Raw genomic sequence first — 11,894 nt, 5'->3', positions numbered from 1 at the left:
TAGATGAGGAAATTGAAACCAGGAGAGCTTAAATAACTTGCCCAAAATCACAGCCATCAAATGTCAGTGCTGGAAGGAACCTCAGTGAATGCTGATTTGAAAACTCTTACAGGCGAGGAAAAGGAAGCCTTGAGAAGAGTTGTTTTGCCCAAGGTCATCCAGAGCTGGGAGGATGAGAAATGGTCCCCAGACCCAGCCAGCTGGGAGTTGGCTGTGGGCAGCCAGGGCCTGTCAAAGAGAGCCAGGCATCGTTTAAGAGTGGGACAGCGAATCGAAGACCACTAAGTGCCCTCAGTATCCATGCCTCCTTTTCCATTGGAATAAACCTTGTTGAGTTTCAGCTGGGCATGTGGCTGTTGCACTAGAAACTACATTTCCCAGGTGACTTTGTGGTCCACGTGACTAAGAGATGTCAACAAAAACAAGCCTACATCACCTCCTGAAGACCAGCTGCACGCCCTCTGTCTCCTCCCTGCTGTCTGGCCCTGGACACACTGGTGTTGAGGGTAGCGGGGCCACTAGTCCCTGGATGGCCTCAGGGCACAGACCTGCCTACTCAGGAAAAAAGAGGACCCTTTAGGGTCTCAGGCAGGTGATGAAATAGCCATCTCAGAAGGGGTCTGTGCCACTTCAGCCCTGAACTACCTCCATGCATCCACCCAACCGCAAGGGGGCGGGAAATCTAACCCCACCACGCGCCTAGAAAGTGGATGGCCCCGGTGAGCAGCAATAGTGAACACCGCAGCCTGCTTTACCGTGCTGCCTGGGCTGGTCCTAAGCGGGCTGCCCTGCATGCAGTCCAGAGGCCAGCGTCTAGAACCACAGCTCCAGAGGCTGGCCCACAGGCCAGCATGGGGGCAGAAAGGCCTCCTGGGTCCCCTGGGCCACATGCCCTGCCGCGCCCAGAAGCTCCAGACGAGCGGAGAGCAAGCAGTGTGTCCTCCACATTTGCGTTCCAGCACCCAACCAGGGCCTGGCCCAGAACAGCAGCTCAACCCCAGGGGATGGACGTATGGATGAGGGGAATGCGGAGCGGCAAGTAGAGGAACTAAGGGCGTAAGCCTGCCTCGCGGGCGGCCTGCCCGGGGCTTGTCTGCTTCCTTCCAGATGCAGCTGAATCTGCTCCTCGGGTTTCTCAGTTGGTCTGATCTGACTGAGCAGTTCCACAGGCACTGACGGAGCATCCGCCCAAGGCCAGACCCTCTCCTGGACCCTTTGGGGCGACAAGAATAGATCAAGCACAGCTCCCCGAGGCTGGGGCTTCTTGGCCTGGAAGGACTGAGAGACAATACCAAGGAATGAGTCACCCAAGGTGAGACAGCCTCAGTGCGACAAGACAGGAGGCGAACCTGTGCTTCAGGAGCAGTGAGGTCTGTCACCTGGAGGTGGAGGGCGGGGGAGGGGATTTGGAAGATGCCCTGAAAAAGTGATAGGTGAGCGAGGCCCTGAATGATGAGTGGGTCCTTAAGTGTTTGGGATGGAGCGATGCCAGGTAGAGGGACCTGCCTGAGTGAAGCAGGAAGGCGAGAACGTGAATGCCAGGCCCTGGGTCAGTTGGGCAGAGCCAAGAGGGCAGGGACGGTTGTCTGCCAGGGGGGTGCCTCTCGCTTCCAGCTCAGTGAGAGCCGGCCCTCCTTCTGCCCTGAGCGGAAGGCCTGGGCAGACCTCGCTCTTCTCCTGCTGTTTACCTTGGAGACTCATTTATCCCTTTGGGCCTCAGGTTCCTCCTCGTGAATGGGGGGCCCCGAACTGCGGTAAGTAGCCCAAGAGCCTCAGCAGGAGGGAGCTGTGTGTGGGAGGCGGGTCTGCTGTCCAGGGGCTCTGGTGCCAGGTTCTGCTTTGCCCCGAGGGCCTCTGGCACCTGCCAGCCGGCAGGCTGGTTCCCCGAGGCCCCACCCCTAGGGCCTGGGGCTGCACGTTCTCTCCAAAGGTGAAGGGATGACGTAAGCCAGGTCCCTGTGGACATTTCCCACTGGCTCTTCCTCCTCTTCCCAGGTGCTGATGACAGAAATGTGCCCCGGCAGCTGTGGGGAGAAAGGGCCTTTGACGAAGGGGGGCTGGGAGGGGTTCGGCTTTATTTGTTGACTATAAAAATGTCAGCTCCTTTGGGCAGCTTCTTGAATCAATATTTGCTGTTCTGTGGCTGAGTTCAAATGCTCAGTAATCCGCTCGGCCTGGCTTCTTCCTTCCTCACCTGGGTGAGGCCTCACACCCACAAACATTTGGCAGTGCCCCTCACTGCCTGGGATGGGGAGCCTGCTCCCTGCCCTACACCCCATCCCTCAGAGGGGCGGCCCCGAGAGCTCCGTGGCCCAAAGGTAGCTTACTAGAAAGAAGGGTTCCAGGAGAAAGCATTTCTTGGAGTTTCATTCTGTTCCTCTGAAAAATGGGCAGAATGATAACTCCTACTTCCCAGGGTGTTGTGAGGTCAGATAAAAGGAGGGACGTGCAAGGGTTTTATCAGTTGTCAAGCAGTGCAGCATAAGAGCCATGATGACAGTGGTGACGATGGCGATGATGGTGGAAGCCATCTGCTGAAGCTTTCCACGTGTTGCCTCAGGGCTGCGTGATCCTCCACTCCAGTCTTGTGGCAGTAATCTGAGAGCAAACGATTCTGCAACACTTTTCCTCGGGAACTTCCACACCAACTGGTAGTCCTCCACCTCCAGCAGCCAACCACCTTAGGTCTCTTTCTGGTAAGAGGCCAGTGGCATGTTAGCGGAGAAACATGGAGCTCTGAAGGTAGATGGATCCTGACTCCCCACTTAGTGCTGTGTGCCTTTTGGCCAATTACTTAACCTCTCTGAACCTCAGGTCCTCATCTACAAGATGGAACAACAAGGCTTACCCTGCAGAGTTGTTGTGGGGCTTAGGGACAGTACACATGAAACAGCAGGCAAGGGTATCGGATAGTTAGTGGGTGTATCGCAAGTGTTCATCCCTGTGTTCACAGCTGGTGTCTCCCAGTCTGACACAAGTCTCTCTCGCACACACGGAACCTGCACTGGGAAACACTGTCCCGGGCATCAGCCTGGACAACACCATCCTGAGAAAGCTTGAGGCTTCTTGGCTGGCGGCTAAGAAGCTCTCACTGTAGTGACTGCTTTCAAGTTACTCTGCCCCTCTGACTGCTTCTGTCTTTGATTTTTGACATTTTCATTCTGATGTGCCATGATGTGACTGTCTTTGTATCTATGCTACTTGGATTTCACAGAACTTTTAAATCTGTTGTCTGAATTTTGGAAAATTCTTGGCTAATAGCTCTTAAAATACTTCTTCTGTCCCATTCTTTCTTCTCTCCGAGACTCCAGTTGCATTTGTATTAGACCTTTGCGCTATTTCATGCGTGTCTCATGCTCTTCTCTATATTTTCCATCACTCTTGACCTCGCTCTCTGCTCTTCCGTGTGGACTTTTTTCTATTAACCTATCCCCCTAGTCATGCATTTTCTTCTCTGCTGTCCTTAATCTGCAGTTAAAGTCATCTGTGTAATGCTTAGTTTCAATTATTTTATTTTTTCAGCCCTATAGTTTCCATTTGACTCCAATTCTCTGGTGAAATTCTCCATCTTGTCATCATTTATTAAAAATATTAATCAATTATTTAAAAAACTGGATAAACTCCAATACCTGGACCATCCGTGAGACTGTATATACCATAAATTTTTCTTTTCGTGGTTTTGAGTGATGTAGTTCTATTCGCTATCTTGCCTGGTATTGACTGGTGACTGTTGTGTATAAAAAGTTGCAGAGAGGAGCTGAGGCTCTAGATGATACACATTCCTCTGGAGAGGAGTTACTTTTGCTTTCTGATAGAGAAGGACAGATTACGTTAATCCGGTTTAGGTTTTAACGCTTCAAGGCTGGGTTTCAGTCTTTTGTGAGCACCATATATTTCTAGTTTACCCTGATTCCCAGAGTCAGGCTCTTGGGGGTTATAATGGGAGGTCTGTGGTGTTTATTAGGATGTGTTCTTTGTGATCCTCAGACTCACATTTTTTTCCCTTGCAGCCTTTTAGACTACTGAAAGCTCTGTTCATCTCTCTAGCTTCTCAGCTCTGCTCCTCCTAAACTGGCAAAGGCCTCCAGGGAAGGGCACTGTGTTCATCTCACTGCATCTTTCCTCTCTCAGGGATCTGGCCACTCAAGTCCCAGGTACCTTATATCTAACTCTCTGATGCCTTCAAAAAGATGCTTTTTTATTTGCAAATGATGCGACAGACAAAGGCTTAATTTCTAGAATATATAAACAGCTCATAAAACTTTAACAAAAAAACAAACAACCCAATCCAAAAACGGGCAGGAGACCTAAACAAGCATTTCTCCAATGAATACATACGAATGGCCAATAGACACATGGAAAAATGCTCAATATCACTAATTATCAGAGAAATGCAAATCAAAACTACAATGAGGTATCACCTCACACCAGTCAGAATGGCCAGCACTAAAAAACCCACAAACGATAAATGCTGAAAAGGCTGTGGAGAAAAGGGAACCCCCCTACACTGCTGGTGGGAATGTAGTTTGGTGCAGCCATTATGGAAAACAGTATGGAGATTCCTTAAAAAACCAAAAATAGACTTACCATATGATCCAGCAATCCCACTTCGGGGTATATATCCAGAGGGAACTCTCATGCAAAAAGATACATGCACCCCAATGTTCATAGCAGCACTATATACAACAGCCAAGACATGGAAGCAACCTAAATGTCTATTGACAGGTGACTGGATAAAGAAGTTGTGGTATATTTACACAATGGAATACTACTCTGCCATAAAAAGAATAAAATAATGCCATTTGCAGCAACATGGCTGGACCTGGAGAATGTCATTCTAAGTGAAGTAAACCAGAAAGAAAAAGAAAAATACCACATGATATTCATATGTGGAATCTGAAAAAAAAAAGACACTATGAACTTATATACAAAACAGAAACAGACTCATAGACATAGTAAACAATCTTATGGTTACTGGGGAAAGGGGGTGGGAGGGTAAAAATTGGGGGGCTTGAGATTTATAAATGTTAGCCACTATATATAAAAATAGATTTTTTAAAGTTTCTTTTGTGTAGAACAGGGAACTATGTTCAATATCTTTTAATAACCTTTAATGGAAAAAATATGAAAAGGAGTACATGTATGTATATGCATGACTGGGACATTGTGCTGCACACCAGAGATTGACACGTTGTAATCGACTGTACCTCAATTTCAAAAAAATTTTAAAAAATAGATGCATTTTTGTATTTTGCCTAGCTCTTATACTTTTTTTGGTGGGAGAGTTGATCTGCAACAAAATACCCCACCATTACTGGAAATATAAACTTTAATAATGTTATTCAGTGTGCTACTTCTGTAAACGTACTTCAGTCATTTAGATAAGCAGAACCAAGCAGAAGAGTTTGTTTTTCAGAGATTGTCATCACATTGGTTAATGATAAATGCTTTCCAAGGAGTAAGACCAGGGAATGGGGGTAGGGAAAAGGCAGTCGCAGCAAGAAATGGCGAAACTGAGAGAAGACATAGTCACAGAATAGAAAACCGATCTTCAGATTGACACTGGAAAATTCATAGTGAATAAACTAAGTGATTTAAGAATTACAAGCAAAAAATTTTGAGCACATCCTTATGTTGTGTCTTAAGAATTATAAACAGTGTATTTTACAGAATTACAGGCTCAAAAAAAAAGACAGTGGGCCATTTTCATCACTCTTCAGTAAAAGAGAAACTACGTGACTTTGGAATTGATTTGTCATTTACTTATATATGAGATGGTCAAACAAGACTGAACTGCAGCTGCTACATATTAGAGATGAGTTGATTTTTGTTAACTACTTAATATTCTATCTTAAGTAATAATACTAAGTTAGTGGGATTTGCTAACACCCAAAGATTCGTTGCAAAGAAGTAATTAATTTGCTGGACTCTCCTGGAGAGAGAACCAAAATAACGGACCTTGAGAGGGCTACTGTTTCTTAAATTATATATGTTAAAAAGATCCTCTTTTCATCTTTCTCTAGGAAAGATGCTGAAATTGGTGTGCATGCAGTACAATCTTAGACACAGATGGAAATTCATAGAAGATTTTGTTATTCTGAAATCCAGTTATGTTACTTCATTTCCGTACGTGTTTATCCCAGGTTTAAAGAATTACAAATCTAAGGGAGAACAAAACTCTGAAGTCTCCTTATGAAAATATCCCAACCGTACAAAACTTCAGTTTGTAGGACTGCTTCCATCAAATGGCATCTTCACCAGGAACTAAACCTTTAAATAGGACTTGAAATCAGCATTGTCTTGGTCACAACAGAGAAAAGAAAAGATTAATATGTTGGGGACATCACCGACAGGGCACCCTGTATGGGCAAGGAGACACTAAAAATAGATGGTCGTCCACCACACCTCGGCTGAAAATGAGCATCTGTCTGTGTGACAAATATAATGATCACAGGAGCAATCTAGCAATTTGTCTTGAAGCGTTGACAAATTATTGTTCCTGCATATATTATAATGCCGAACTTTAAAAATCGACCTCTGAAACTTTTAATAATAAATCATATTTAGTAAGGAAACTCTAAAAATAAAATTTCTGGTTTAGTCATGTCTCAAAAGTTCACTCAGTGATGGGTGATTTTTGGCTTCAGCTGAGTAACAATTTTAGCCTGGCCATTCTGCAGCATTTTTATAGGGAGTAAATTTTTAAGATCTTGCTTGTCTGAAAATGTCTTAATAATTTGGCCAAATGTAAAATTCTAGGTTGGAAATAATTTTCCCACAGAATATTAAAAGTAATGGCCTATATGTTCTTGCTTCCAAGGTTGCTGCTGAGAAATCCAAATCCATTCTGTTCCTGATCATTTTTACCTTTTATCCCCTGACCCTCTTTAGAAGCTCTTCAGGTTTTTTTCTTTTTTAACAGTGTTCAGAAATGTCACAGTTTCATATATGTAGTCTATTTTCATCTTCTGTGATGAGCACTCAGAGAGTCCTTTCAATGTATAAATTCATGTTTTCAGTTTGGGAAAATTCTCTTTATTTCTTTGATGATTTCCTCTTATTCTCATTTCTCTCTGAGGAACTGCTACTATTTGGATGTTGGATTTTTCTCAGGAACTACCTTCTGCTGCTTGATTTGAGTCTGTTAAAATCTAAATGCAAGGTTTTTATATTTATCTTAGAAATTCCCTTATTTGTTGGGGGAAAAAAAAACCCCAAAGAAGAAAGACTAGTGGGTGGGGCGGTGGATGGAAATACAGGCTGGAGCTGGCCGGTTTCTCTCCCACAACTCCCTCCCACCACCAAAACAAGCTCCCACCTGACAGCAGAAAGAGAAACTGGCCCCACACCAGACAACCTGGTTTCCATTCGCAGCTTTGCCACTTACCGTCGAGCGATCCTGGGCAAGCCACCTCCATTTCTGGGTTGGTGTTACCTCAGACGTAGAAAGAAATGTGAAAAACAATAATCTGGCCAGCCAAGTAAAATTAAAGGCTCTCCTTGCACGGTGAAGTATGAAAGACTTGTGAGAGCAGGGACTTGAGATCATCCAAGTTTTGCTCAAGAGGGAGAAAATTTTATTGCAGCAACGTTAGAGTTGGTAGTTTTAAGATTCTGTGTGTGTCTGTTTCTCTCTTTCCCCATGTTTTTCTAGTTTCTGAGACAGCAGGGCCTCAAAGGACAATTCCAGAGACAGGGTTTTAACGTGACATTTTGACAGCCACCTCCCTCAGCAGCAGGATTAGAAGGTCCAGATGGCTTAGAGCACTAGTGATGTCAATTGCAAGTGAAAAAAAGGTCAGCCTCTCGCAATTCCAGAGGCCTTGACGTTGAGCTCAGCGTTCAGGCCTGGCTCTCACACAAGGGCTTATGTGTCCCTGTTTGAGATCAGAGACCTGCGGCTGTCATTTTGACTGCAAGAGCATGGCCAGTTTGGGCTTGACCCCGGGGTAACTGCCCCTGCCTGTCCCTGCTGTCGCTGCCACAGCCGCAGCTCCGGCCCTTGTCATTCCTAGTCTCGACTCTGGGGCAGCTTCCTAATTCTTCTTCCTGCCCCCAGCTCGTGCCCCCGCAGTCTGCTCTCCATGCTGCGGGCAGTCTCATCCTTCTGAAGCGCAAGCCTGATGAGTCACTGTTTTGTGATAAACCCCTCAACGCAGGCACTTGGTGCTTCCCTGCCTTTATCATTTAGTCTCGCCTGGCATTAACAGCACATCACTGTTTTATTTTAACCGGACAATCTCTGCCCTTCCCCACTCTTGCCTTTAAAAAAAAAATGCATCAAGTTATTTCCTTTATTCATTTTTTTCTCCCTCTCTACACACTGGGAATGTCTGCATGCTAGTTCCATCCTTTCAGTGGTTACCTTCAAAGTTTACCATACACGTTTAGCCTAAAGTCTTAAAGTTGAACTGCCTCTTCCTTCCTCTCACAGAATTCAGCTCCCTTTGCCCCTCTCTGAACTCACACAGTGCTGTTTAGAGTATTTTTTTTAACTCGGCAAAGGCCTTTTTGAGTTTACTGATATAGTTACCACTTATTTGCTTCCTCTTTTTCCTTGTGTATCATACCATCCTGTTGGCACCACTTTCTTCCTTGAAGTTTATTCTTTATCATAGTCCTCTGGTGGTAAATGATCTCAATTTTGTTTCCTATAACTACTTTGTCCTTATTCTTGAGCAATACTTTTGTGAAATACATAAATCTAGGTTGACAGCTTGTTTCCACTCAACCCTTTCTGGTCTACCTTCTGGCTTCTATTGTTCTGCTGAGAAGCTAGCATCACTTTTTAAGTGATCTGTCTTCTCTCCATCTTTGACGTCTTGCCATTTCACTACAATGTGTCTAGACATGGATTTCTTTGTATTCATCCTGCTCCTTGAAGTTCAGATCCAAGTATCCCAACTGCCTGCTCAGTATCTCTGCCCAGATACCATATGGCATTTTACGCCTGCTATGTCCAAGCTTGAGACCCTGAAGCCCCTCACCCCCAGCCTTGCTCTTCTTGCTATATCCCTGTATCAGAATGGTCAATTCCATTTTTGTTTCTCAAATTGAAAATATTTCACAAGTCCTTCTTGCTTCCCTTCTTGACTTTGTAAAGTTTATTAGCAACACACAGCCACAATCTTTTAAAAATACAAATCACATCATCTGAGTCCCTGCCCAAATCCTCCAGTGCCTTTCCGTCACCCGGAGAACGTAAGCCGCCTTCCTGATGTTGGCCCTTCCTCACCTGGCCCCTGCGTGCCTCTCCACCCCCACTCCCTCGCCCTTCTGCTTATTTATGATGACCCTGCCCCTGGCCATCAGACATGTTTCTACTTCTGCCATTCCCTCTACCTGGAGCCCCCTTCCCCCAGGGCTCCCAAGCTTATCAGCCACTTCATTCAGGTCTTGGCTCAAAAGTCCCCACCTCAGAAAAGCCTTCCTTCTCTAACTCTGTATTTGAAAATGAAACTTCAAAAAAAAAAAAAAAATTCAAAAGAAAAAATGCCTTCCACATCCATACTATTTGTCTCCTCCACCCTCTCAATTTACAACACTCGTCATCACTGACATTATGATGTATTTATTCATTTGTTGGTATCTGTCACCCATCCCTGCCCTACTGGAATGTATGCAAATGTTTGGGACTTTATCCGGGTTATTCATCGCTGCATCTCCATGTCTAGAACGTTGCCTAGGACATAAGCATTTGGTGACTGTCTGGATGAATGATTAAATGAATGTATAGCTTGGCTGGGAAGAGAAAAAGAGGACAGGACAGATAGACAGAAGGGGGCGCAGAACTGAGGAGGGTTGTTTGAATTCTCTAAGACCAACTTCAGAAAGCTTTCCTAATTTCCAGCCGTGTGGTCTTCCTCTCTCCACCCACAGCATGTCATGCTTTTTTACCGCATGTAATCCACCTTGTAGTTCGGACGTGTTTACACTGTGGTCTTGAGAACACGGACTTACTCACCTCTGCATCCTGGTGCCTAGCCTAGTACCTGCCATGTAACAGATGCTCACTTAATGCCTGCTGAGTTGAATTAAATCCACATTGGCTACACTAACTCTAATTCAAAATGTCTTTGCCTAATTGTTCACTGAGTCACTTTCGCAAAAAAAAAAAAAAAAATCAGATTTAAATTTTATTGACAAAAAGACTAGATGGAATGAAGCCCTTTTCAGGGCGCTTTTCCTGATTCGAAGTATCCTGAGAGCAAAGTTGAAATTATAATATTGATAGGTCCTTGAGGGTAGAGACTAAATATAACTAATCTTTGTAAACCCTCTAGTAACTTGGCACTGATTACAGAATGTGCTTTATAAATAAACAAGCGTTGCATGAATGGATGTTTAAACAAGCCTCCTCCCTCTTCATTTTTTTTTTTTTTTTGGTTTCCTAATTTGCAAATTATCTCCAAGGAGAGTGTCTAGGACCCCTTCAAGCTAGATATTTTTAAAACTTCTAGCTTCTTTTAGGAGAGGGTTAGTGGTTCTTAAGCCCAAGAAGGTGAAAGCTAAGGGACACTCAGTCCGGCTAAGGTGTGCTGGGTGGCTAAGGGTTTTGCCCTTTGCATCCTCTTCTCTCCTGATATTGCTCGGAAACCAGGAAGCATGTCACTCAAGGTTCCTTCTGACATCCCCCGGCTCCTGGAGAGGCCAAGGAGAGCTCTGTCTCCCTGGTCTTGCTTTTTAAGAAGCTTGGCTGCCTAGGAGCACAGGCTTCAGGCTCTGGGTGAATGAGGGCGTTCTCCTTTCCAGGTGGTCTCCCGCAGTCCTCCTCAAGGGGGCAAGGCCTTGTGAGCTGAGTGTGCCCAGCTGGTCCAGGCCCTCGGCCTGAGCGGGGCCAACAGGGAGCGTGGGTGGAGGAAGGAGGAAAGGACCAGAGTGCGCGGAGGGAGGAGTAACGTGTGCCCTGTAAACCACAGATGTTTGCCAAGTGGAAAAATACCCAACCCTCAGAATGTTTCATTTTGTGTTTCTTAGAAACATTTCGTGAAAGGGGTCAAGTGAAACGCCATCTCTGCTGAAGCCAGGTGTGGGCCGCTTCCCTCTGTCCTCCACAAACAGGGCTGCTTTTCCCAGTATTTGGTCTGAGTGCCCAGGGGGAACTGCACACACTGCGACACTCGCCACTCGGGCGCCCTTTCCAGCAGCGGATCTCTGACATGCCTGGGAGGCTTCCAGCGGTCTCTAGTCCTCTCCTCAGACTGCACCCTGGGCCGCACAGCTCTGAAAGCCACAGCCCGAGCCAGAGGAAGCTCAGGGCCAGGCTTCCGAGATCTGTCAGGTGCAGACCCCCGCGGGTGGCCCGGCGCTCCAGCTAGGCTCGTCCAGGTCTGGCAACACTCTTGGACCAGGATGGGGAAGAAGGGGCGCACCCAGCACTGCAGGAAATGTAGGCCCCCCATAACTTTTCTAGGGGGCTCTCAGGGGAGGTGGGCTTCATGCCATAAGCTAAAGTGGCCAGCGCTGGGCCCGCAGGTGGGCTCGATCGGCCCTTGGCAGGGGTGGTGTGGCCTAGCCATTAGGTTCCAAATGACCTGTTTCAAATGATTATGGGGGAGCTACTTAGCCTGAGGCCGTGTCCTCATCTGGAAGTGGGAGTGATCACAGTACCCTCCTCATGCTGTTATGAGGATTAGATGGGACAATGTTTGCCACGTGGTTAGCAGGGTGCCTGGCATTTTCGAAGGGCTTGGAATACAAGGGCATGATGGCTAAGCTGAATGATGAGAGCCTGAATTACAGAGGGGCTGACAGTCCTCACAGGATGTACAGCAACCATCCTCCACCAATAAAAGCTGCGGTCGATGGGGAGTTGTTGGGCAGGGCTGCAGCCAAGTGGTGGGTGACTCCTCAGCCCGGGCTCCTGTCCCACGGGACGGCCAGTTTAGGAAGCA

This window comes from Camelus dromedarius, chromosome 9 (assembly GCF_036321535.1).
Source record: "Camelus dromedarius isolate mCamDro1 chromosome 9, mCamDro1.pat, whole genome shotgun sequence".
Lineage (NCBI taxonomy): Eukaryota > Metazoa > Chordata > Mammalia > Artiodactyla > Camelidae > Camelus > Camelus dromedarius.
Note: the sequence above shows the minus strand (reverse complement) of the source record.